Source organism: Furipterus horrens, unplaced genomic scaffold, assembly GCF_987537825.1.
Source record: "Furipterus horrens unplaced genomic scaffold, mFurHor1.1.pri manual_scaffold_3, whole genome shotgun sequence".
Classification (NCBI taxonomy): Eukaryota; Metazoa; Chordata; class Mammalia; order Chiroptera; family Furipteridae; genus Furipterus; species Furipterus horrens.
Window position 1 is genome coordinate 25,176,419 of NW_028327173.1, and position 26,254 is coordinate 25,202,672.

The 26,254-nt window shown below is 51.3% G+C and overlaps 1 long non-coding RNA gene across 3 annotated transcripts in view; it reads left to right on the forward strand.

Moving 5' to 3' along the window:
* The window catches only part of LOC150014639 (uncharacterized), a 63,847-nt gene extending 54,225 nt beyond the window's left edge, over positions 1-9,622 (forward strand). For all 3 annotated transcript variants that reach the window (XR_016509674.1, XR_016509676.1, XR_016509675.1), the window contains one exon: positions 9,594-9,622. This is a non-coding gene — a long non-coding RNA (uncharacterized LOC150014639). The remainder of the gene's footprint in view (positions 1-9,593) is intronic.
* Positions 9,623-26,254: the final 16,632 nt, after the last annotated feature.

Here is a 26,254-nt window from a genome sequence, read left to right on the forward strand (position 1 = left end):
AGGGGAATTTGGGGGCTGAAACTTAAAAAAGAAAAGATCATTTACTGATACTGTGTACAGTGTATATATTATCTCACTTAATCCTTCCAACAACCCCTCTTTCTATTTTTTAAAACTGTGTTTCAAAGATCCGGGGTAACTTGACCAGATCACATAGTTAGTAAGTGGCAGTCAGCACTTGAACACAGATCATCTGACTTCAAAGCTTGTACTCAAACTCCTTACTTTTGTGATAAAACAGGTGACAAAGTAATATGGGCTAGATTAGAATAGTGGTCATAGGAATGGAAAGGATAGACAATAGACATTAGGTTGGTGAAATCCTAGATATATTCTTATTAGAGTAAGAAACTAGACCAGGGTAGCTGTTGTTATCAATGTTTCAAAAAAAGGCTTTCCCTAAAGTACTAGACATTGTAATTAGACAAGAAGATGAAATAAAAAGTATAAATATTGGGCAAAGAAAGCAAATAATCATAGTTTTCTGATAAGATGATTATTTATTTGGAAAACCCAATGTCCTCAAGACAATTAAAAGATAGTTTTATAAAATAACCAGTAACAAAACAATGAATAAAAACAAATAGTTTTTAAAATTTATAAAATGACTATCTAGAAGGTAAAATAAAAGGCTTCGTCCACAATGTTAAGAGTAAAACAATAAATGGCACACAAGTTACCTGGAAATAAAATTTATAATAAATATATAAAATTTACATGAAGAAAACGGGAACATTTTTCTGAGAGATGTTAAAGACTTGAATAAATCTGACATATACCTAGTTCTTGAGTGGAAAGATTGAATACTATAAGGATGTCAATTCTCCTTAAATGAATGTACAAAATTAAGCAATACAATCAAGACCCCAACAGGATTCTTTTTTTTATTTTTTAATTTGACAAAATTATTATAAAACCAATCTGGGAGAATAAAAAATCAGAGTAATCAGGAAAATTTGGAAAAAAAAGATGAATATTTACTCTATCAAATATTAAAAGGTTTTATAAAAGGACACTAATTAAAATTCTATGTAAGAATGACAGATCATTGGTACAGAATAGAGTCCTAGAAATGGATCCAAGGATTTAAGGGAATTTAATATGTGATAAAATGGTGTTTCTATTGAGCTGGGGAAATACGGGCTATTTTATAAATGATGTTGGGATAATGAGCCAGCATTACAACACAAGCTGGTTTTCTACCTTATTCCAATAAGACCAAGCCACAAAGACTGTAGAGATATAAATAAGAATGGATAATTTGGTCATCTTAAGGTGGAGACGGTCATTTTATGTATGATGTGATATCTAGAAACCATAAAAGACTGATACATTTAGATATATAAAAATTAAAATTCTAATATCTTAAAGACCATTAAAATGAAAGTAAAAAAGAGAGAAAACATATATGACAGACAAATGTTTAATCTGATCTCAAATGTACAAAGACCTCTTACAACTCATTCAGAAACATGTAATTATCTCATTAGAAAAACGGGTAAAGGACATGAACAGGCTATTCACAAAGAAAATCATTACAAATGACCCAAACACATGAAAAGATATTCATTTACTCTCACTAATCTAAGCAATGCCAATAAAAATGAGTGTCATTTGCCTTCTGTCGATTTGGCCAAACGTTAAAACCCAGGGTTGGCGAGGGTGTGGGCAGACAGGTGCTGGAGCACTGCTGATGGGAAGCACATTGTCGTAAGTTTTCTGAAGGGCAGACTGACAAAATTAGAAATAGCGTACTTTTATTGCAGCAATCGCATTTGTAGGATTTTATACTAAGGAGATAATTGCAAAAATGAGCAAGGAGATGTGCACATGGCTATTTATCACAATATTGTTTAGGAGAATAAAATCTTGACAACATTCTAAATGATCAATAAAGACCCACTTAAAGTATGATACATAAATACAATGAAATACTATGGAGGCATTAAAATAATTTTGTAGAGTTCTATTTATTGACATAGAAAGATGCCTGTGACATATTGTTGAAAGGAAAAGTAGGTGTCAGTGAGAACAGTATGTATAATACAATCCCTCGTCTACAAAATTATATACATAGATTTCTATGTGTATATATGCATGGAGATATGTCTGGAAGGCTGTTCACCAAAATGCTAGGAGTGGTTCTGTCTGGGAGGTAGGATTTGGGGTGATTTTTACTTTCTTTTTTGTAAGTATTGATTTGATTTCTTTAAAATAATGAGGATATGTTTTTCAATCAGAACAAATAATAACACTCTTTTCATTTTGGAAATCTGATAAATATTAAATAAGAGGAATCAGCACATGGTGATTTAATAGATGTGGGTAAGGAGTCAAGATGAAAGCCAAGGATTTGATTCTTATGCATGGTGGGAGCCCCAGCAGGAGCTGGTTCTGGAGGAATGGGGAGCGCTGGCTTGTGGCAGCTGGGCGGGTGGGCAGCAAGGGCTGTGACTTAGGAGACTGATCACCGAGGCAGAGGCCAGGGATGTCTTTTCCCAAGGACCAAGCTGTGGATGAGATCTCAGAGGGAAGGAGTGCTTCAGCAGGCACAGGAGTGGGCCGAACGGGGATCTGGACCTTAGCCACGTTTATGAGATACAAGTAGTAACAGGAGGAGTGGTCAGGAAGATGAGGGCTGGCCAGAGGCATAGAAATCCCCTGTCTCAAAATTCCATGGGGGCGGGGGCGAGTTTCCAGAGAAAGGTCAACCATAGCTAATGCTGCAAAGGCACTGAGACCAAGGAGGGGGCACAGGACTTGACAAACAGGAGTTTGTTTGGTGACTTCAGAAAGGGCAGTTTTGCAGGGAGACTGTGTGTGTGTGTGTGGCGGTGGGGGGTGGGGCTGGGGACAGTTTGCCATGGGAGAAAGGAGGATTATAGCTTGGGGGAGCAGATCTGAGGGAAAGAGACTGAGCCACCCTGCCTGCTCCCCACCACAGGCAGGCATCACTAATCATTCTGCCAAGGCCAGAGGAAGCCCCAACATTTTTCTCCCAACATCCAGGCCAGGGAGCCATAGCAGTTTAATGGACTCGGCCAGTGAGAGAACATGTTTTCCATGCCTGGGCTTGAACACATACTTGCAGCATGATGAGAAGGAAGACATGGAAGCAGGGATCAAAGGCACAGAAGAGAGGAGGCCTCGCGAATCCAGGGCCTCCCAGTGCAGGTGTGGACAATGGCCCCGGTCCCGGAAGACTTCTGGGCCTGGAGCCCAGGATTGCTGGAGAGCTCTGTCTGTGAATCTGAGGTGACGAGATGTTAAGAACAAATTTATGCTTTGGGCGATGCTGTGAAAAGAGCCCAACTGGGTGTCAATTACTAGTTGATGGACAGATATTTGGGGGCTCAGTATGGGCCACCATCTGGCCGTCCAGGGAAGGCTGAGCAGGAACCCCATTGTCTGGAACACCTGGCATAGAGGGTATCTGCCTGAGGGTTCCAGTGCAGGGCTGGAGAGCAGAATAAGGAACCGAAGCTCCATCGTGGCTTGTTGAGAGGACTTTCAGGAAAGACAGTCAGTGTGATTCAGCTGCTGTGTCTCCAATGGTGTTTTGATCGCATAAGTGGGAGCATGGGGTCTGGATATAGAAGGTGAAGGCTCCTCTGCACTCCAGCAGCCAGAGCTTGTCTGCAGTAGTGGGGGAGCACAGACATGTGGACAGAACTCACCTACAGAAATTGACCAGGATGGGTAGAGGCTCAGGCGTTATGTCCAATCCAGGAGAAATGCTTGAAGCAACTCAGGCCAAGGACATTTGCTTTTAACTTACTGAACCAGTGTTTCCTAAAACAGCTCCTTGGAGTCCTAGTTTCTTGAGGTTGTTCTATGGAAAAGGGTTTTGTGAGCAAATATGTTCATGAACTGCAGCACCCGCAGCTCAGTGCGCGTGTGCTCGGGAAAGGCTCTGAGAAGTCCCGCAGCGGAGAAACTTCAACATAAAAAATTTTCAAACTTATTCAGCCACAGAAACTTTTTACATTTTATACCAATTTAGCTCCTGCAGGACTAGTGATTGACCTGGGGCAGAGGGAGTGACACGTGCCATGTGGTCCCCAAGGAAGTGTTTGCGCTGATGTGGGGATGTTGCAGAGACAAATTTTGGCTCAGTTCAAGAAGGAACTTTGCAACAATTACAAGTGTTTTAACCATAACAGAGGCAGGAAAGGAATTCCAGTCCCTGGAGGCTTCCTTAAGCAGAGTGTGAACTCGTCAGGGATACTGCAGAGGGGAGCCAGGCTCCACGTGGGTACCATCATTGATTTCTGGGGTCTCACGAGCCCTGGCAGAGGGGCTCTTTGCCTAAACAGAGGTGGTACTGTTCCCTTGGAGCCTGTCGCCTGGCTTGTATTGCTGCATACTTGGCCCAAGAATACTTGGGATGCTTGAAATGAACAGCCTGTGAAGGTAAGATGTGAACACATAAATATTCTCATTAAGTCCCAAATACACATCCCAAACTTTACATAACAGGAGCAGCAGCTGGAGACGCCCACAGCCCTAATTGCTTTTCTATACTAAGAGAACATCCTCTCTCCAGCTCCGCTTCTTCCATTCATTTAGGTAATTACTGGAAGGAGCCAGCTGTGGCAGACGGGCAGACAGGCGGGTTTGTAACACCACTGAATGGGTGCCACCATGAGCATGGGTTGCCATGGGGAACTGGAACCTCTCAGCTTTCTTCACGGGATGTGTGGCCTAAGGATGGGAGGCCAGCCTGTCCTGATCCCAATGGGCCCCGGCTGAGCTGCCGGGTCAGGATTAGTCACCTTCTGGGGACTTGACCAGAATGATTCAGGGCAGCAGAAAGGACCCAGGACCAGGTACAGGCATGGGGGTGGAAATGGACAGGACACGGGGACTGATTGATCAACCACAGCCGTTGACCTCAGAACTCACAGCTGGGTGGGAAGCAGCCACAGCAGGGAAAGGGCTGGCATTGAGGCAAACTTTCAGGACTGAAGTACCGAGGACAGAGAGATGGACTCTGGCTTGGGGGAGGTCATTGGAGACTTCTTGGAATAAGACACATCAGGACTGGGCCTTGGAAGTGAGTGTGAGCCAGCAAGGCAGGTGTCCTCTGCCGCCGGGGTAGTCCCTTCTACAAGATTGCGCCCAGGTTACTGTGGACTTCTAGGCCCCCAAAGTGACACCTAGTTTGTCTCCTTGCCTCTTGGTCTTTAGTAACCACTCAGGACTCATGAGGACACTCTTGAGGTTTCATGAAGGGTGTCCCAAGCATGGACCCAGGCCCTTGGTGGTTGGCCAGGGTGGGTGACCTCGATTGGTAAGGTGTGAGCTCTCTTCGGAGAGGCTGTGGCCCAGGCGCCCTACCCACCAGGCTTCCCGTGGGTGGCGAGTGAAACTTTTCCTCCTGGTTCCCTCCCAGAAGCCAGCTCCGTTCCCTCAACCCCAAGTGGCGGCTCCCTGGGCCGGAAACAATGTGCTTTCTCCATGCCTGGGAGTGGAAGTCAGCAGTTTGGCACCGTCTGGCTGGCAGCCTCCACCGGCTTCCTTTGGCACTTTATTGGCAAAGGCGGTGACATTTCTTTCAGTTGGGTGGGTGGAGCTGTTATGCAAACTCCCGCTCTCCTTATTCACCAGATGAATATTCATGACTCAGGCAATCTGTAGCAGCCAGACTTTCCTGAGGGCGGCAGCTTTTCTTCTCTTCCTCCCTCTCTTTTTCTCTCTCCTTCTCTCCTTCCCAGCTCTTTGGAAAGCTGGAGTGCAGCTATATTTAATTTACAAATACGGAGCTATTTAGCTTGCCTTTTGAGATGCAGGCATTGGAGAGGAGGTGCTGGCAATGGGAACAGTGGTTGAGGACATTTGGTCCCTGACCCTAAGCGACCAGGCCCCAGAGTCAGCACCTGGACCCCCATCTTGGGAAGCCTCATGGGTATTGGACTCCCTTTGAGCTTGGCATCTTGGCGCCCACATGCCTGACAGTGCAGCAGCTTGTGCCACCCATTCCACCCTGGCCCCTGAGGTCAACATGGAAATTCCAAGGCCCCGATGAGGTTTTCCCACTCAATGCATGGGCCAGGCCCCACTCCCCTGCCCCTGCCTCCCATGCTCTCCTGTTTTCCAAAACCCACCAGACCCTACTCCAAGCCCTAGACCAAAGCCCAGAAGGCACTGGGGTGTTCCCTTGTCATTGCTTTCCTAGAGAAGAAATCAGTCCCTACTTGAGGTCCGATTCCTTGGGGACACACCTGCTCCCTTTCTAGAAAGGATGGCTACCTAGCTTCCTTTGCGTTTTTCCACAGAGGCACCAGGAACTCTGGCAGAGGGGTCAGAATTTCCAGAATTTGCCTGGGAATCTGGCCTTAGCAAGGATGTGCTCGTGTATGGCTTATGTGTGTGTGTGTATGTAAATATTTACACACAGCTTTAGTGAGTCTGTATGCCTACATCTATGTTCAAGTGTTTGAGTGTGTGTCTGTATGTGTAAGGGCGTGAATGTGTATGTGGTGGGAAGTCTGGGAATGTCTGCATATGCGAATGCGCCTCTCCAGTTAGAGTCGCATGTGCATCTCTGTGGGTCTGGGGGTGCTGTGAGTGAGGATGCTCCTGGGGAGGGGGTGGAGGTTTGTGTGTGAGTATATGTGTATGTGAGTGTGCATGTGTGAGCTGTAGGTCTATGTCAAGTGTGTATGTGCCTCTGAGATTCGGGGGTGGCGGGAAGAGGGGAAGGAGTTAGGGTGCAATTCTTCCTGACCTTCATTCCCTCCCAAACCTTTTCCTCTCTTGTGAGGTGGAGGGGGACGTCCCCTCCTTTGCAAGTGTTACAGATTCTATCCAAGGACGGGAACAGAAGGCTTCCCAGCACAGAACGTCCTGAAATTACTTTATAACCCACCCCCCTTGTTTCATCTAATTAAAATAGCAGCATTAGGCTCACCATTCTCCATGCCCACCCCTCAGCCCCAGGGGAGTGGGGGAAGGCAGGCCAGTCTTGTCTGGCCCCCTCTGAGAGCCCCTCCAGCCCTGAGCCAAGGAGCTGTCTTCCAAATCCCCTTGTTCCGCGGCCCATGCTTCAGTGGCAAGAGCCAGCTGCCTCCCTGCCTGCCAGCAACTGCCAAGCTCTTCCAGAACCCACATCCAGGCCCGGCCTCATTTACAAATATGCAAATTTACATCTTTTCTGGTATGCAAATGGAGACATGACAAATAGCTAATTAGGGTCAAAAGAAGCACTCTGAACCAATTAGTTGTAGGGTCAATTCCTTTCTGCTGGGAAGAGACCGGGCCCTCCTGTTCCCCTCCAGGCCCTGGCTTCCATGCCTGCATGCTCTGGCCTGGCCTTTCTGGCTGGGTCTGGGGACGTTCAAAGGGCACAGAAATGGGAGCCGATGCTTGAATCCCCGTCCCACCTCTGACTCCTAGCTGTGTGGCTCTGGACTCACTTGCTCAAGTCCTCAGTCTCTTCCTCTGAGAAATGGAACAAGGATAGTGACTGTCTTGTCTCTAATCCTCTCCCTGGTGTAGTGGGGACTTGAGAGGACTTGGATGTGAACAGCCTTTGGAAACTGTACTAAAATTCCTCTGATGGGCATGTCCCTTGTGCTTTCTGCCCCTGGTTTCATGGCATCATCACATCCACCCTCTGAGTTTGATGAATTAGATGCGGTGAAAGGGTGGCAGTAGGTTTCAGCCTGGATGCCAACTCTGGCCAGTTAGCAATGTCTGCCTGGAGTGCTATGTGCGGAAGGATTCTGAGGCCAAGTCTGGATCCCCACCCAGGAGACTGATCGACTAGTGATGTCTGCTGTGGGCAAGTGATTGGACCCTGGAAGCTTATGTGCTGCATATTTACTGACCCTGAAAGATGGAGCGGGAACCTGGGTCCCAGTCTTGTCTGCTCCCTTGAGTGAGTGACTTATGCTTCCGGAGCTCAACTACGAAGTCTAAAACAGGGGAAAATAAATGCTATGCGTTAGTTATTATAAAGATAAAGCAAGGGAAGGTCAGGCAACATCTCTTTGCCATCTGGGAGCTGATGTGCATATTGAATTGACGTGTCAGTGGGGCAGGTATATTGTCCCATTTCAGAGTTGAGGAGTCCGAGGCCTGCTGAGGATGGGTGACTTGGGTAGAGAGGAAGCCTGCAGCCTTGCCAGGCAGGCCTGCATGGCAGCTGGAGCTGCTCTTGTCTCTGCCACTACAGGATCCTGGCTCCTTCCCCGTCACCCTCTTGCTGATGCCCCAAGCAGGCTGCAACAAGCCCTGCTGGCCTGGCTCCACTTCTGGGTGTAAAATTTGGCTGAGTCGGCACCTGGGAGAATGGGGCAATTGCCATCCTGGAGCCCGGGGCCTGGGCCAGGGCCAGTGGGCAGACAAAGGGGTGGTGGGAGGCCCTGAGCACCAGGGAGCTAGCCAAAGCTTGGCAGCTGGGGCAGGAGAGGACCTGGCTTGAGGACAGCCCGCTCAGGGATGCTGAGAACTGGGACCTGAGGTCCAAACAGAGCCCAGTCATGTTCATATGCCTGGCTGAATGTGCCTTTGCATGTGTGCATGTGACTGAGGATACATCTGGGAACATGTATCCTTATAAAGGTGAGTGTATGCATCACATACCAGTACAAGAATGGGTGCATCCATGTACTTGTGCACATCTGTGTGTTGAGGTATGTCTGCTGTGGGCAAGTATGTCAGTGTATACCTACATATGTGTGCTCTGTGCCCACACATCTGTGTATAAGTGAACTTGCAGGTATACATCTGCCAGTATCTGTGTATGTGTGCCTGTGCGTTTCTGCTTGTTTTTGCGGATGTGCTATTGTACACATCTCTCAATATCTGCACAGGCGTGTCCATATTGGTACATGTGTTAACATCTCTGTATCTGTGGAAGTGGGCCTACATCTTTCTGTTGGCATCACAAAAGCCCCACTATGCGGCCTGCGTGTTCTTCCCAGAGCCTCTGTGCCTCTCTGTGTGTCATACACATCTGTGAGTCTGTCCATGACCACGTGCCAGTTAGTGGCTATGCCCAGATGTTGGTGCATTTCTGGGTGTGCACCTCTACCTGAGAGGATGTTGCGATCCCTTCAGGATGCAGGCACAGCTGCATCAAGGTGAGCAGTGCCAGGTCTTCACTTCAGTCTTTCCCATGTGGCTGGAGCCTCTCGGTGCTCATGTCCCTTTGCTATGTCCGAAGGCAAGCTTTGTTCCCAGGTTCCCAGACCAGACCAGGGCTTGGTGCTTCTGGACGATCTGCCTGCCCTTTGGAACTTATTTATCTCTCCTTTTTCTTTCTCCTTATCTCATTTTCTTTCCTTTTTTTCTATCCTTCCTCCCTCTCTTTTTTTCTCTCCTTTCTTTTTCTTTCCTTCTCGCAACTTCCTTGAAGAGACTTGGCCCTGGGCTGCTGTGGAGGTGACAGATGAGCCTTAGAACCTCACTTCAGCCTCTAGAGAAGGGCTCCCCATGCCTCTCCCCCAAGTGGACTCAGCTACAGAAGCACACACACTCCTGGGGCTCTTTAAATTAAGGTCATTTCACCCTGCACTGCATATTAATAATTGCCCCAGAAGTAATGCAGAGCCAGTACCCCTGACTTTTTCTCCTTTCTTTTTTAGGAGTTCCCTACCGAGCTGGAAGAGAACAGCCCCACCCCCTGCTGGAAGACCCGCTGGCTCCGACGTCAGAGCACCTCCGCCCCAGCACGCCTGTCTGTCTGTCTGTCGACGGCCTCTTCTGCCATGGCTGGACCTTTTCTGGGATTCAACTTGGGGCTCTTTGCTTCCTCTCCATGCTCAGATCCCAGCCTTCCCTGGCTGGGCCTCCCTGCTTCGTTACTGGGGTCACTCCCAGGCAGCCTCACTCTGAGTATGGCTCTTCTCACGTGCTGGTTGTAAATGTCTCTTCTAGTCCACTCTGCAGGGACTGGGTCAGAGTCATCCCTGTCTGCCCCAGGCTCCCCGGCCCAGGGCCTGGCGCGCAGCAGTGTTGGAACAGGAGTGCTGGCGGATGATTCCGGTAAGAAACAAGGTGCTCTTGCTCATATCTTCAATTATCCTCCTTTCTCCTTATAGGTTTCTCCATCCACTGAATGATTTTGGATGGAATTTAAAGCAAACAGATTGATTAAAAGTTGGGAATTGTATAAATAAAAATAAAAACACTTAACACCAATATGGATCATTTGAACTCTAATGTAAAGAAAAAGCATGTTATGATGACATTCTATGGACAATTCCAAATCAGCATGACGTTCTCGGCTGGTCAGTGTGCTGGCTTTGTTCCCCTCTTGTGGGGCCTGTGGCTGGGTGTTCTCCTTGTTGGAATCCTGGCAGGCAGGCATGCGGTGAAGTGTGAACTTGGGCTTCAGGCTTAGAAAAAGCCTGGGTTGAACCTCTCACTTACCAGCTACGTTATAGTTCTGAACTCTGTTTTCTTTTCGGTATAATGGGGACAAAGGACCTACTTCCTCAGGTAGCTGGGGCAATGCCTTGTGAGTATAATTCAAGTTTCAGAATATACCCAGAATCCACTACTTCCTTCTACCTCCACCACATGGCAGCAGGCTGAGCACCATCACCTGGCCCCACTCCCCAGCGGCTTTTTGCTATACTGCAACCATAGTGGTCCTGTTGACATTCAAGTCACATCCCATGATGTGTCTGCTCAAAACCACCAACGGTTCCCATCTCACTTGGAGTAGAAGCCAAGGTCATCACAGGGGCCTCAAGGCCCTACATGATCAACTTCCCTACCTGTCACTCCCTGTCTCCACTATTCTTCCCCATCTCACTTCCCTCTAATTACACTGCCCTCCTGCTATTCTCCCAACGTGTTAGCCACATTCCTGCCCCAGGACCTTTGCGTGTGCTCTGTCCTTTATTGGAATGTTCTTTTTCCACTTATGGCTCCCTCTAACATTCCCCTCAGGTCTTTACTCAAATGTCACCTTCTCTGTGAGGAATTTCCTGCTCTTTCTGACTTATTTTCATCTATGGCACCTATCACATTTTTACTTCTTTATTTTTCTGTGTTTCTTGTCTCTCCCCAAGAGAATGTAAGCTCTTTGAGGGCAGGAATTTTTGTCTTGTTTCCACCCCCGGGAACAGTGCCTGACAAATAATGGGCACTCAATAAATCTTTGTTGAATTGATGAACTGCTCATCATTTTGGAGAGTACCAGAATAACAAAGCTTAGGAGTGGCTGTTTACCAATACAAGCAATCAAAGGTTATCATTCTCCTGCAGCTCTGGAGCTGATTCCTGACCCAGTCTGAGAGTCAACAGTGTGTCCTCAGGGGCCAGCCAGGGGCCGAGCTGCCTGCTCCCTGGCATTCTCTAGCTTTTCTCTCCATACGCCATGGCTGCAAGGGCATCCAAGGCCAAGGTGCTCCTTCCCAGAGGCTCCTACTCAGCTGGGCCTCATCATGGAAGTAAGAGAACTCAGACAAAGGTAGGTGGTCCAGCTGGATGCTGGAGGGCTGGGGGGTGGGTAGCTACTGGAAAGCCTTGGGGTGGGCTCTCAGCCCAGGGAGCAGCATGGACAGACCAAGCATGTAGGGGGTCCCTGGGGGGCAGGGAATGGAGGGCAGTAGAGTGTGACTGGAGTGTGTCAGCCTTACCTGGTGAGAACTTTTGGAAGCCAGGATTGGGTTTGATCCGTCTTTGTCTGCCCTTCTAGAACAGAGCTCAGCCCTCACTAGGTGCCATTAATGTCTGTTGGGTGGTCTGTTCAGCTCAGGAGTCTGGGATATGGGTGGTTTAGTCACCTCCGGGCACAGAAGAAACATGGTGGTGAAGGTTAGACTTGGAGCAGGTCTTGGTCATACCCACCTTCATTTTTAAAGCAGTTTCTTCAAGACGTGGGAGGAGGGGTTGTCCAGAGCTGTGAGATGTGCCCAGGCCAGAATGATCTCCTCAGACCTGACACATTTATGGTTAAGGTGACTTTGCTTGGATTTGAGAACAGACTTTAAAACCCATGGACTTGAGCAGTCAGGTGAAGCCTATGGACCCTCCTCAAACAGCGTGTTTAACTGCATAAAATAAGATGCATAGGATCACAGAGGAACTTCATTGCATCGAACTGGAATCCTAACTGTGGACTCCAGGGGAAAAGGCTGTTATGCTCTTTGACGACAAATATTCCACTCTCTGAAAACAGCACAGACCCTGGCTTCTTCTCCAGCAAACTTTGCCAGGGTGCAGGGGGAGTCAGGGGAAGGTGTTTGTGCATAACTTGGCAGGGTCCTGGGACAGAGTGGGCAGCCATGTCCCACAATGCTCAGAAGGTGGATTTTGGGCCCTGCGGGGGGAGCCACAGGGAGGGAGATGGCTGGGCTGCTGGGGGAAGGGGTGAGCTCCCCATCCCTGGAGGTGGTGAGCTGGAGGCCCATCTTTGAGGGATTCTGGGGGTGGTGGTGTGGGTGATTGCTGCTGGGGGGCGAGGACTGGGATTGATTTAACCCAAGGTCCTTTCAGAGGTGAATCTAGGAGCGACCTGTGACTATCGAATCTTTCCCCTTCACTAAGCCCACAGCCACGCAAGCCGCCCTGGGAATGAGCAAATGGGCACTGCCTGCTGGCTGCTGCTTGCCTGGCCTGAGCAAGGAATTGGCCTCCAAATCCAGGAACTGGCCTTGGTCTTTTGAAGACACTGGACTTCAGGCTGGGTGTCCTTCTTGCTATTCTGAACCTGCCCCCACGAACCATTCCTGGGGGTGGGGGACTGTAAACCCAGGTTCCCTCAGCTGTCTTGAGTTTCAGTTCTGAGGCTATGATGGAGTCTCTCTTTCTTACCTCGGTGGCACCATTGCCCTCCCCCACAGTTTCAAGGCCCTCGGCAGAGCCCAAGAGAGTCTTTGAAACCATCTGGGCCCAACCTGCTGTGGTGTGGATGGGGTAACAGGCCCAGAGAGCAAGGACTTGGCCGAAGTCACAGGACCTCAGGGTGGCAGAGCTGGTTCTGGAATCTCAGTACCCGACTTCTTCTCACTGCTGAGCAGAGGCAGTCCAAGGGGGGCACGACTGCAGGGAGAAGACAGCCTTGGGTCCCCTTTGACAAACACATCATGCTTCCCACCTTATCCACCTCCGTGGGTGGGGAGCTGGGGACCGGTCTATTAGTTTTCTCCTGCTGTCCCCCGAGGGTGCGATTGTCTGTTTTGCATTTTTTCCAGGCTGTAGTTAGACAACTCCTGGTCCTGGGGGGAGCGCGGCAAAGAGAAAATGTCAGGGCGACACGCCGCCAAGATAACATTAGCGAAATATCAAGTCCTTTATGATGTCAGGAGGGATTCCTTCCCGCTGCCGAAGCTGCCTAATGACATCATAAAATAGGCCGGCAGCAGCCGCCGTCCCCCTGAGTCATCAATCAGGCCTGTCTGTGGAGGGCCCCAGCATTTCCGGGGGGGGCACAGGTTTTAAATAAAAGGAGGCCTCAATACAGCTGCACTGTGATGAGCTGAGGGGCTGAAGACACCCACAGACCCCAGAAAGGGTCAGACCCTGGGGGCAGTGCCCCGTCATGGCCGGCCTGGGCAACAGGGGCCGGCAGGGCTCCCGAGGCCCCTCGGAGATCCTGAGCTGTGCCTGCCTGCCGTGGCCCCAGGATGGCTCCCTGGGAGGCTTATGTGAAGCCCAGAGCACTTCCGTGGTGCTGAGTGGGAGGAGGGGGGCCTAAGCCCAGTCTTCCTGTTTGCGGGTATTCTCAGGGACAGACAGGGGCCCCAGGACCAGGAGTCACATATGGAGACAGATGGAGGGGGCCTTTGAGTCCTTTGTCGCTGCTGTGTGCTCCTGCAGGTTTGGCGTGTTTGTGCATGTGTCCGTTTACCTATAGACACCTGTGGGTGTTTGCAACGACTGGGTCGTTCGTGTCTGGTTTACCTGGGTGAGCACACTCATGCCTGCAGCCTACTGCCTGCCTGCCTGCCTGCCTCTGTGTGTCTGAGGCTCTGTCTTGACACCTCTCTACATGTCCACGTGTTTGCGGTTATGTGTGTCAAATGCCCACACATGTGGGCAAGGAGATGTGGAAGGGAACAGGAGGGGTCCCAGAGGGTGAGTGGGGACATGGGACATATGTGTACCAAGCACTTCTCACTACTGTGGGCCGAGAATTTTGTACCTGTATTAGACTCACCCAGGGAGAGAGTAAAACCTACCCCTGCCCCGGTCTCACCTCAGATCAGTTAACTCAGAGTCTCTGCAGACAGGGCCTAGGTTCTGGCATTTTTCAAAGACTCCCCAGGTGATTCTAAGTACAGCCAGAGTTGAGAACCAGGGTGTCTGGGTCCTTGCTGTTCCAGGTGTAGCCCATGAACTGGCACCATCAGCCTCACTTGGGAGCTGAAGAATATCAAGCCCCTCCCAGACCTCCTGAATCATAATCTGCATTCTCCCTCCACTCGCTGTACTTTAATAGGATTCCCAGGTGATCTGTACATCTGTTCACGTTTGAGGAGTGCGAAGTGCTTCTGGCTGCTTTAGATCTGAGTTTCTGATTCAGTAGGTCTGGGGTGGGGCCTAAGAATGTGCTTTTCTAACAAGTTCCCAGGTGATACTGATGCTGATCTGGGACCACACACTGAGCACCGCAGGCTTAGCGGTGGTACAGCAAGGGGGCAGACGGAGTGCAGAGCGAGTGTGCTGGGAGCAGGAAGATGGGGTGGCAGGAGGAGGATGGCTCAGCCTCCCAAGTGGGGCCTGCCGTCATTTTAGGGCCTCAGTTTCCTTGACTCAGGGACCAGTCTAGGGATGAGGGTACTAAAGAGAATAAGGAACGTCAGTTGGTCTCCTGAAAGCTGCTGGCATTTTCCTCCATTTCTGATCCCAGGGAAGCCTCCCCCCTCGCCCCACCATTCTGTTACAAAGAAGGTTCCAGGGCTGAACACCATTCCGGTTTTCCAGAACCTCAGGCCGAAGAAGCACCAGGCTTTCTCAGAGCCCAAGCTATCCAAATGCTCATGTGCTTTCTTCGGGCTCCAGCACACAGTCAGGGCTCAAGAATTGGAGCCTGTGTCTATTTGTTTGCCTGGGACAGTCTCAGTGTGTATTAGTCTCCTTTCATTCTCAAAAGTTTCCATGATAAAGGTTTGGTGAAGTGGATGTGAGGAGGCCCTGAGGGTGGGAGGGGACCAAGCTGCTTCCCACCCCCACCCCCAGCCTCCCTCCCCCCTGGCCTGGCTTCTTGGGTGAAGAGTGGGAGGGAGGAAACTTCCCAGGACACCCAGCCCGATGGAGGTGGTATACTGGGGAGCAGACATCTCCCTCATGGCATACCCAGCCCTCTCTGTCTGTCTGTCCATCTCGTGGGTGGCAGGAGGTAGGGCAGGGGTTGCAGGTGGAGCCTCAGATGGGCAGGCCAGGCTCAGCTGCAGCTCTGTCTTGCCTCCAGCCTGATCTGCAATATCAGCACCTCTTTTACCTGCATCTCTGAGGAGTAACCCGAGGGCTGGGGGAGGAGATAGAGATCAGCCGGAATACCAGAGGTGTGAGGCAGGCATGACCTCACCCAGGGTGTGCCTGCTCTCGGAGCCCTGTCAGGCCACCCTCCCCGCCGGCTCCCAGGCACCCCCCAGGCCGGCTTAGACAACAAGCTCCAGCCGGTCATGGCAGGGGCGTCCCCACGCTCTGGGCTGGGTCCCAGCCAGGTCTCAGGCCAGGAACTGGGTACATCTTCTAGGAGCAGACTGTAGGCTGCCTGGGGGCGACTACTGGGGTCTTTAAGGGAATGCCTGCTCTTCTCTGGCTCCCTGGGGCTGGGGTATTTGAGGGAGCAGCAGGGAGGGAAGGCTGGATTGGGGAGAACAATGCAGGCGTGAAATTGAGTGATAGACTCAACTGTGGTCCAGAATGAAGGAAAGCTGTGACTGCTGACTGACTAAGGGAGGTTGGACACCTGTCTCAGTTTGGGTGGGAGGTGGAGATCAGGAAGAGGAGGTCCAGCTGTGTGGGCTAGCAGGGACACCTACTGTGTGTCAGGCCACGTGATAGTAAGAGCTGATTTGGAAATCAAAGCCAGAAAAGCCCTGAAGAGACTGTGAGAAGTATTCACTGAGCAAAATATATTAAAACACCTCTTGTTAACTTAGTTGAGCCCAGTGTGGTAAGATAGGCTGTCAATGTCAAATCGTTCCCTGTGGGCTGTGAGGGTCTTGGAAATCCTGGGGCAAGGTTTCTAACAGAAAGTATCCCCCACCCCTGAGTGGCTAGAGCAGAAAGGGAGCTAAGCAGTGGCGGTGGGCACTGATCCTGAGCCTGCTATTTCGGGGCTGCCCTTGGATCCCTCCCACTGTCCCAGCTCTGTCCTGTCCCTCAGTGGTTTCCACTTAAACCTGCAAGCACACTCAGGCCCTTCCCACACATGCTCATCGTCCCACTTGGTCTACAACCACACCCACTCCTGATCTTCTGACACTTGTTCCCACCACCTCCATGCACCACTCACAGCCAGGAGAATGGACCTCACCCAGGAGTGTTACCCAAACAGCCACTTGAGACACCTTTTTGTGATGAATAGGTCCACCTGTGAGCTGGCCTATTCTGGCCATGCTCTGTGTCTGTGGGCTCAAGAGGGCCAAACTCAGAAGGGCAGACAGCATTTGCCCCAGTGCCAAGGCCACAACCCCACTCTTCATAGCACCTCCTGGTGGCTGCCTTTCCCAGGCTCGTGGATCCAGGCTGCCGCAGAGCCCCACTTCTTCCGCATGCCTATCTGTATGGGACATGGCTATATCGCAGTGCAGATTCTTGAAGTTTTTTATTCAGGTCGGCAAATGTTTCCTGGGCTTTCCATGGGCCTGGCCCTCTGCTCAACCCTGGATCCAGAGAAAAGTAGAGTAACTCACCTCTTTCAAAGAACTGGGGCAGAGAGATCCTCAGGTTGGCTCCCACTCTGTCCTGGAATTCCACCCTCCCTAGACGCTGCCCACCTGTTCACTCTCCCCTTGGCCCTCACATTTTTCTCTGCTGTGTGACAGTCACATTCCTCCTCCTTCTCCTCCTCATTCTCTTCCATTCCTTTGTTTTCCTGCTTCACACTCACTTTGAATGGATGACATCTGAAATGGCTTGGTCATATCCTCTTGGTCTAAGAGTAGCATCAGGAGTGTGTGGAGAGGCTCAGATTTCCCCTGGCATCTCCCACTCCCTCGCTGTCCAGTTCGGGCTCTGGGGGACACAGAGCCAGGGGGAACCCAGGGCTGGGGTGAAGATTGTCCCCACTGGGTTCTGGGTAAGGCTCTTGGCTTCTCAAAGACCTTGAAGCATGGTGGGAAGTTGACACAGGAAAGAGGGAGAGAGAGAGGAGAGAGGGGAGGGGAGAGGAGGAAAGAAGAGGGAGGAGAAGGAAAAAGAAAGGGTAGAGAAGAGAAAAAAAGAGAGATGGGGAGAGAGGGAGGGACAGAGGAGGGACAAGGAGAGAGAGAGAAAAAGAGAGAGAGAGAAAGAGAGAGAGAGAAACTGGAGTTGAAATCACAAAAACTGAGAAAAATAATAAGGACAAACAGATCAACAGAGAGATTCTGACCCAATCACCAGACACTTCTAAAAAAAAAATTACTCCTTTAAGGGCGGACCTGGGTCTCTCTCAGTGCATGATTGCACAGCCCTAGAATGGTCAGCAGAAAAGGGGGGGCCTGGCTTCGTGCCCTGGACTCTCACTGGCCTTAGCTCCCCTCTGGCTGAGATGGGTCGGGGAGCAGCCTTGAGGAGGAGGTGGCCTGGACAGTGGCAGTGAGGTTCCTTGGAGGGTGGTCCAGTCCTGGAATTTTCCCATCTGCCCTCCAGGGTTCCCTGCCTTGCTCTGATCTTGCCGCCTTCAGCTCAAGCCTTTAGGGAGCTTCGTCAGAGATGGGAAACCAGCTTTGTGGGGAAATTTCGCAAATTCCCAGCAGCCCCACCTCGTGTGGGCAGTCCTCAGCCTTTTCTCAGAGGCTGGATCCTGGGCCTCCTTTTGTGCCCCCTGGTGCCAGCCAGGATCCTATGAACGCCCTTCCTTGTGAGGCTGCCTGGGGTGGGAGTGGAGGCTCAAGATAAAGAGTTTGACCTCTCCTCCTCCCCAGCCGAACTTCCAAGAAGCTCCTGGGCAGTTTCTGATCTGACCCAACCTGCTCTGCAAGCCTCCCTGGGCCCCTCCCCTTTGCCTTGGCCTGGGGGACCACTCCCCAGCCCTAGCCAGGACCAAGGAGTCCTGCTGAGAGCCAGGAGTAGTCTCTATAACTAACAAGGGATGCGGCAACTTCCTTTGTATCCCTTTCTCTCTGTAGCATGTGCTTGCCCCAGGACAGAAGGGCCTTGGCTGCCTCTAGCCTGGTTATCTGATTTGGGGGCTAATGGGGTTTCTGACAGAAAACAATATGGTAATTTCAGAATGTTCCTGATTAGATGAAAATGATATTGCATCAAAGTTACTTCCTTAATTTATTCAGAAAATAACAGAATTTTCTTCTTAGATCCTTAATTAAGCCAGAGCTTCCACAGCTTAGGCAAAGCCGGTGCTAAGCTCCAGGTGTAGGGGACAAAGGCCACTCCTGGCTGAGTCTCCCATGGACTGCCCATGGCTGCAGGGCCAGGGCAGGTCTTTCCCACACAGGCTGCCCGCTCTGCCTGCAGGGAACATTGGCAACACGAGATGACGCTCCTTCCGCTCTGGGTACCAGCGGGGAAGCCATCCTGGAATCATTCCAGTCCCTTCTCATTTTCTCCAACTTCATCCTGTGAGTCCTCAGGGACCCATTGCCATGGGGACTCAGAAACAGGGAAGACACCCAGGGTGTCTTCAAGGCACAGAACAGCCAGGTGGGCATGGATGATGCTGATAGGTCCAGTTATGACCTACACTGAGGTCAGCTTGGGGAGTTTGACACACCCCAAAAGGCTTAACTGAGGGTAGATTTGAGATGTGAACCACCTGGACCTTAGTGATAGGAAGAAGGAAGCTATGGCTACTCTTAGCTGAAGGGGCAAGAGAAGGAGTGACAGAGGGGCCACCTGACAGGGCTGTGGCTATGGGCTATCGCAGCCAGTGTCAGAAAGCAGTGAGTTAGAAAGCAGTGGAGATACAGTCCCAAGCTTTCTCTTTTCCTGCTTCCGGTGCTGCTCAATAGCTGGACTGGACTAGAAGCCATGGGTGGGAGAGCCTGGGTGGTATCCTTCATGTTGGTGGGGCTCATAGGGCACAGATCAGGGCAGAAAATGGATCTGGAGACAGCGAATGGCTAGCATAGCCCCAAGGTGATGCTTCAGAATTTTCTAGCACATTCCTATTCACTTTCCTCCTCACCCTCCCATACTGCTATAAGTTCAGATTCTTGTCTCCAGAAGGGAATGGCTCAGAGAAGTTGAGTGATGTCCCAGAAATCATACAGTAGGAAGGTTATGGATTTGAACTCAGTTCTGCCTCAGTCCACATCTCCCCTGTTGCCTGGGAAATAGAGGTTTGGATGCATAAAGGTGGTAACCTGAGCTGGGAGCTAGGAGAGCCTCCTGGTGTGGCAGCTTCTGCCAGGCTGTGGGGGAATCTCTGCCTACCACTCATGAGTGCCAGTCTGGCGTTCCTTGGGACTTTGCAGACAGTCCACGGCAGACCACCCAGGAAACAAACATTTCTGATTCCGGTGGGACCTCCTGCCTCCGGGTCTGAGGTGAGGGCTGGCTGGGGTCTGCTGGGGCAGGAGCTGGACAAGGAGGCATCACTGCTGAGTTGAGATCATTTTGGAAGGAATTCCTCATCCTGCCAGCCGCCCCCCTCCCCACTTGCCCATGTGCCTGCATCGGCCCCACTCCTATTTTCTCAAGGCACCTGCCCCCACCCCGTGGGGGGGGGGGCACAGAGTTTAGCAGGGAATAAGGTGTGCCCAGTCCTCTGGGCAGTGGAGGAACCTGAGAAGGACTCGTGGAAGCTCCTGACTTTGGATTCTGATGTGGAAAAGGGGCAGAGAGGTCGAGACCAGGGCCCTGACAGAGGACCTCAGGGTGAGGGAAGAGTTTTGAGGGTGGGAGGCTGGTGTGAGCATGAGGAGTGTATTGTAGGCATGTTTGTATGTGCATTTATGTGTGTGCATCCTCATGCATCTGAATATACAAATCTGGGCATATGTGTGCATGAGAATGTGGGGTTGGGGGAGAAGAAGAGGGAAAAGAAGAAGGAAGGAAGGAGGGAGGAAGGAATTTTGGGGGGTCATCAGGGATCAAAGGGGTCAAAGGAAGTGGAATGATGAGGAGGATGATGATGACAGCAACTAATGTTCATATAATACTACATGCCAAGCCTGTTCCAAGCCCTTTATACATATTAACTATTTTAATCCTAACAATCAATTTAAGAGGTAGGTACTATTATTACCCCATTTTATAGATGGAGAAACTGAGGAACAGGGGAAATCAATGATGTGCCCAAATACTAGAGCTATGAGTTGGCCCAGGCCCAAATCTTAACCACCAAGAGGTATTGCTTGTTGGACTTGGAGCTGTGGCCAGGTCTCTGTCTCATGCTCTTTGTCCTCAGCAGGACTTTTGGAGGAGGATGTGCAGTTGATCCCACAAATCCTGAGTATCAGGCAGGTGGTTCCTAACTGAGCCACAGCAAGGGAGTGTCAAAGGAGCTTGGGTTTTGGAGGGCCATTCCTTCTGGGTGGTTGGTGTATGGGATGCCCAGGGGGAGGCAGAGAAGTGAGCAGGGGCGGCTTGTGAAGGGTCTTTGCAGGTCAGGCTAAGGTGTGAGACCTCCATCCTATAGCACAGGTGGTGGGGTTCCTGGAGGAGGTTTCACACAGGAGCATGGCTTGGTCACCCTGGAAGGCTCAGTCTGGCTTCAGTGTGGATTGGAGAGAGACTGGTGAGGCTGGTGAGCAGGGGGGTGCAGTGATCCAGGTGGAGGGGAGATAAGGCCTGGACTGGGGTTGGGTCAGGGGTGGAGATGAGGGGATGCAATTGAGGAGGTAGAAGCCTCAGTATTTGATGGTAGACTTGATGTGGTGGGGGGAGATGAGGGGGAAGGAGCTGTTGAGAATGAATAAGTCCTAGGTTTCTGGGCATCTGGGTGGAGGGAGACCATGGGAGGAGAGCAGCTCCTGCCTTAGCCACCGATCCCTTAGAAGGACAGGGAAGGCTGTGGCCCTGGTAGCCTTGACATGGTGCCCATGAGAGGTGGCAGGGCATTGCCTGGCCCTGGAGAGGTGTGGCTTGTCCCTGGATTTTCTCCCCATGGATACCAGAGGCTGAGGAGGCAGGAGGTCAGAGGCATGGCCTGAACAGACACCAGAGGAAAGGGGGAGGGGGATTTCTCCTTGAATGTTTTTCATTTTCTTCAGGCTTTCTGACTTCTAAACTACTTGCCCAGAGTATTGTACAGAGATAGAGCTATACGTCATTCATTCTTAGATCTCAAATACCAGAGGAGACCTGTGGCTCAATGGTAGGAACTCTCCTCCTGTGGTCATTTGGGAGTTCAAATTCCAACTCTGTAGCTGTGTGTTCTTGGGCAAATCATTCTACCTCTCTGAGCCTTAGTTTCCTCATCTGACAATTAGGAACCATTAAAACACACACCTCACAGGCTTATAGTGAAGATTATGTTGATAGATAAACCACTATACAGCAGTCCTAGTTATGATTATTCAGTTCTGGGCAGGATGACAGGGATCAATGCTTTGGCATTTCTTGTTGCCCAAGTCTCCTAGGAGCCTTTTCCTCTGGTCTCCACTGTCCCCACAGGTAGTGGACACAGCCATTCTTTTGGGACTGGGAGGGAGGAGGTCTGCCAGACAAGAAGGGGGAGGCCTCTCTGGCCAGGGAGGGGCGCGATGAGCCCTTCCTGCCTGGCACCCTTTGTCTGTCAGGCCCCTTCCCATTTCCTGCCCCTGCCTTGCTCCTGCAGTCCTGGAACAAGAGGGCCCACCCAGACACAGGGTGCAGCCCAGGCACCCATCACCCCTGCCTGGGATAGGACCTGGACCTGCCACTTCTCAGCCCTTTCCCTGCTGCAGGCAGTGCCCACCTCAGTCCACCTACTCCCCTCCTCAAGGCAGCGCCTCAGCCCCAAGCAGCACCTGTGCCTACAAGCCCCCATCCTTGAGTTTGCTCAGATGCCCCAAAGGGGATTCTGGGGTCAGGGTGGGGGCCAGCGTTGCTGCGAACCCCTGAGCCTGGTTCCCAAATAAGGCATGATGAGGAGATGGTTGCCTCTCTTCTCCTCCCCTGCCAGCCCCCTGCTCTCGACCCCCTAAGGGGCCTGAGTCTGGGGCTGAGCTCAGTGCCTACCCCAACCCCGACTCGGAGAGTTTGCTGGCAGCAGTGGAGATGACTTTGGTGTAGTTTCTGTGGTTTAATAAGCTACAAAAACGACATTATTTTAAGCCAATCTGGATATAGCACAAAAACTCTCACCCCGTCTGTTCTGTGAAACTCAGATACCCTGACGAGAACACAGCTCACAACCAACTAATACAATATTCTACTGGGCTCGCTGTCAGCGGGCCCCACGCGGGCGCCGGCTCCCCGAGGACCGCCCGGGCGTGCGCGCCGCGGGCCGAGGAGGAAGGAGGCGGACGGCCGAGGTGGGAGCCGCGCTGGGGGTGGTGGTGCTGCCGCTGCCTCTCCTCTCCCGGGGAGACAGGGCTGTCCACGGTCCCTCTGGGCTCCCCGCCCCCTCCACGGGGACGCGGAGAGGAGAGGAGTGCTTCTGGCCTGCTGACAGCAGTTTCACTCCCACAACTTGCATATGTCTGATTCCGAAGCAGGGAAGTGTGTCCAACACACCCAATGCAAAGACAGGTTGTTGAATATTTTTTCTCTCATCACTAAAAAGGATTCCCTGCTGGGTGCAATCAAGATCCATAAACTGCCGGCTTGAGTCGGTGTGAAAGCGGCGCTCCAGCCCCGACTCCCTCGCTGGCGCTAAATGCAGGCTCCGGGCGGAGATGCGCAGACATCCGCTCGCAGTCTGGCCTTGCGACCGGCACTTCCCGGCACAGCAGGCAGTGCGCTTATTTTGGGCTACGCTTCAGTGGATTAACTTTCAGTGTAAAGTTTCGGCGCTCTGGGAATCGTCCTTGTGGCTCTGACTGCCTCCTCTTTCGGTGGTTACCAAGGCTTACCGAGCCAGAGGCAGGAGTAGCTCCAGGCTGGTCACAGGTTCTCAGCAGCGGCTGGGGTCAGCCCGGGGGAAGGCAGGCGGGGCAGGCAGAGGCCCCGCGGGGCTCCTGGCAGCCCCGAGAGACCAGCAGACTAGACCTGCCTCAGGGCCGACTAGAGGCCCAATGCCTAAATCCCGCTGCAGACACTGAATTTGCAGGCTTGGAACATCTTGCAAAGCTCCCTTGAGGGGCTGGTCCTGTGAGAGCCCCCCCCTCTTCTGCCGGTGGTGACAGGTCTGGTCACCTAACCAGCATTCTCCTCCTTGGGCCTCGGGCTCCCTCCCCTCCCCCATTCCAGGAGCACACCCTGGAGGTTGGAATCCTGCTGTTTATGTAAAAGCCAACGCTTTTTCCCTTTCAGTTGCCCCTTTCCGTCCCTCAGGTAAGGAGACTGAGGCAGAAAGGGAAGTGGCAGGGTTTTAACTGGGCCATCAGGGAGTGAGGGGGGAGGAGAGAGGACTCGAGGGAGAGGAGGAAAGAAAACAGGATCAGCCCCAAACTCCTTTCTAATACCTTGGGAAGGAAGAGCTTGGGGTTCTTCCAGAAACTGAGGGGCCCTCCCCCTATGGCCATCCGCTGGGAGATGCGATCAGATCCAGTGATTTAAAACTCTAGTTCCCATGAATTATTAAGGAGCAACTAAAAATGTAATCTACAAAAAAAAAAAAACCCCACCAAAAACAAAAAAAACCAACAACAAAAAAACCCCCTGTCTTCCCTTGGTATTCCATTTTCTGGAGGCATAGGATGTATCATTTAAAACCAGAGTGAACTTCAGAGATAGCACACAGAGTGAAGGGCAGCTTCGCCACAGCGCTGAAGCCCCGTAGGGTGTGGAATCTATTATTCACTCACTAATTTTTTTTTACCCTTTGCTACCCTCTTCCCTCTGGCAACCACCTTACTGTTGTCTGTGTAGGGTGTGGAATCTATTATTCACTCACTCATTTATTCAAAACATAATCAGGGCTGACTTTGTACAACTTACCGGACTGGGGCTGTGGTAGGGAGAAGCGGTCTCTGCCCAGGGAGGGAAAACAGATACATGCCCATTCTTCTGTTTTTCATTTATTAGCACCAACTAGGAGCCAGGCCCCGTGACTGCATGCCAAGCACAAGCAGAGGCAGTCTGGTTGTAAAAAAGAATATGAAAAGGGCTGTGGAGGAGAGAAGGGGGCTTTGGAAGAGGAAGCACTGCCTGGGTCCCCTCCCTCCCATCTTTGAGCCGATGCTTAGTGAGGGCTCCCAGGTCCGAATCCTTCTAAGCTTCCCACTGACTTGCGGAGGCCTGCACAGAAGACATCATTCTACCCCCAAGTTACACCAAGGCAAAACCAAATGATGAGAAAGCAGAAGCATTGAGGCAATTTTGGGGAGCCCTGGGTTGAAAGCACCCCTTCTCTTCTCTCATAGATCATAAATCGCTCTCTCTTTCTCTCAGCCCCTCCCCCACTCCCTCCCGCCCTCCCTCTCTCCAAGAGATCAGCACATTGCAAAGACAGGTTGTTGAATATTTTCTCTCTCATCACTAAGAAGGCCTCCCTGCTGGGTGTAATCAAGAACCATAAACTCGCCTCGCAGCTCCTGTCGGTAGGAACCTAGCCCTGCTTGGCTTGCCTGGCTTCAGATGCGCTCAGGCCAGCCGAGAGTGGTGGTTGGGCTGCTCTCCCAGACGCGTCCCCTCCTGGACGGGCTACAGGAGGCCGGGATGGGTCTCCCAGTGTCTCCACCACCAATGCGGCAATGACTGGGTTTGAATTCTGGGCACCTCTCCTGAAAGGTCAAGAAGGAGAGAAATCGATGCTTGCAGACAAGGAGACAGGGTGTTGACAAGTGCCACGGCACTCCTTCATCTTCATCCTCTGTCCCCAGGTCCCTGGTGGGTGGCGAGAACCGGTAGGAAACCAGAGGCTGGATGGCCTCTAAGGCCTGGCTCGTATATTTCCAACAGGCTGCCCGACCAGGTGGAGTAGTTCCTGTCTGGTTTTCAGAATTGCCCCTTTCACAATGGAAGAGACCTGGTGTTGCTCCAGAAGCCTAGGAACAAGCTGGGCGGCTGGGGATGGCTGGGATGTGAGAGGAGAGGCACCAGGGAAGCTAGGCTGCTGACTGCTTGGCTACTAAGTGTGCTCTTTGTCTGAAAACTCGTTGGCCAGTTGGGGACAGTCTTCAGAGGCGAAGCTGGGGAGGAGCCTTTCCATCTTCGTCTTGACTTTCTGCCTCTGAGATGGCTCTTCAGTGTTACTGCCATTCTGAAACCTTGGGTCACCCCTCCTCTCTGACCTCTCTATGTCCACTGTGACCTTTTCAAAACCCAAATAACTTCTCCCTAAAGCACTTTCATGCTGCCTCATTGTCCACAGAAAATGAGCCCTGGCAAATATTCAAGACGCCCCAATAGTTCTTTCAACACGCCCTGCTCCCATCCCCCAGCTGGTGATCCTTCTGCACACCAGAGCAGTTTCCCAAATGCACTTTGTATTTTCTTACCTCCAGGCCTTTGCATTTGTCATCCACCTGCCAGGGCATGCCCTTCCTTCTTCATCTTTTTAGTGAACTCCCTGTCCTTCAAGGCTCAGGAGAAATGTCCCCTCTTCTAAAGAGCTGTCCCTGACTCCTGGGCAGAGGTAATCTGTGCTCTGTAGGCAATTTGTACAATTCAGCCCTTAACATCTGTACTGTGTCCAGGTCAGTGTCCCCTTCCCTACTGGCCATGAGTTTCTCCTTTAGGTTTGGGACTGGGTCTGATTTAGCACTCTGTGCTACAGGGCCCAAAACCTAGTTTGCTGGGGTGAATAAAATCAGAAGTTTCATCACCAAGTTTCAACACTGCTTTTTGTCTGCACCTGCCTACCTGCATACCTGCATACCTGTGTACTTGTGTGGGCATGTCTTCCCGTCCACACTTGCCCTCTCCATCCTCCCAGATAGAGAGCTCCTTGAGGGCAGGATGTAGCCCTTTTATCTATGAAGGTACAACTGCAAAGAGGCCTCTGGTAAAGATCTGTAGAACTGGGTCTGAATTTTGCTAAAAAGGACCTGCTTACACTCAGCCTGGGAGCTGCAGGAACTCTCTATGCAGGGTTTTGGTTGATGGTGATGGTGTCGCTTCCCATGATGGGGCTGAGAAGTCACTGTGC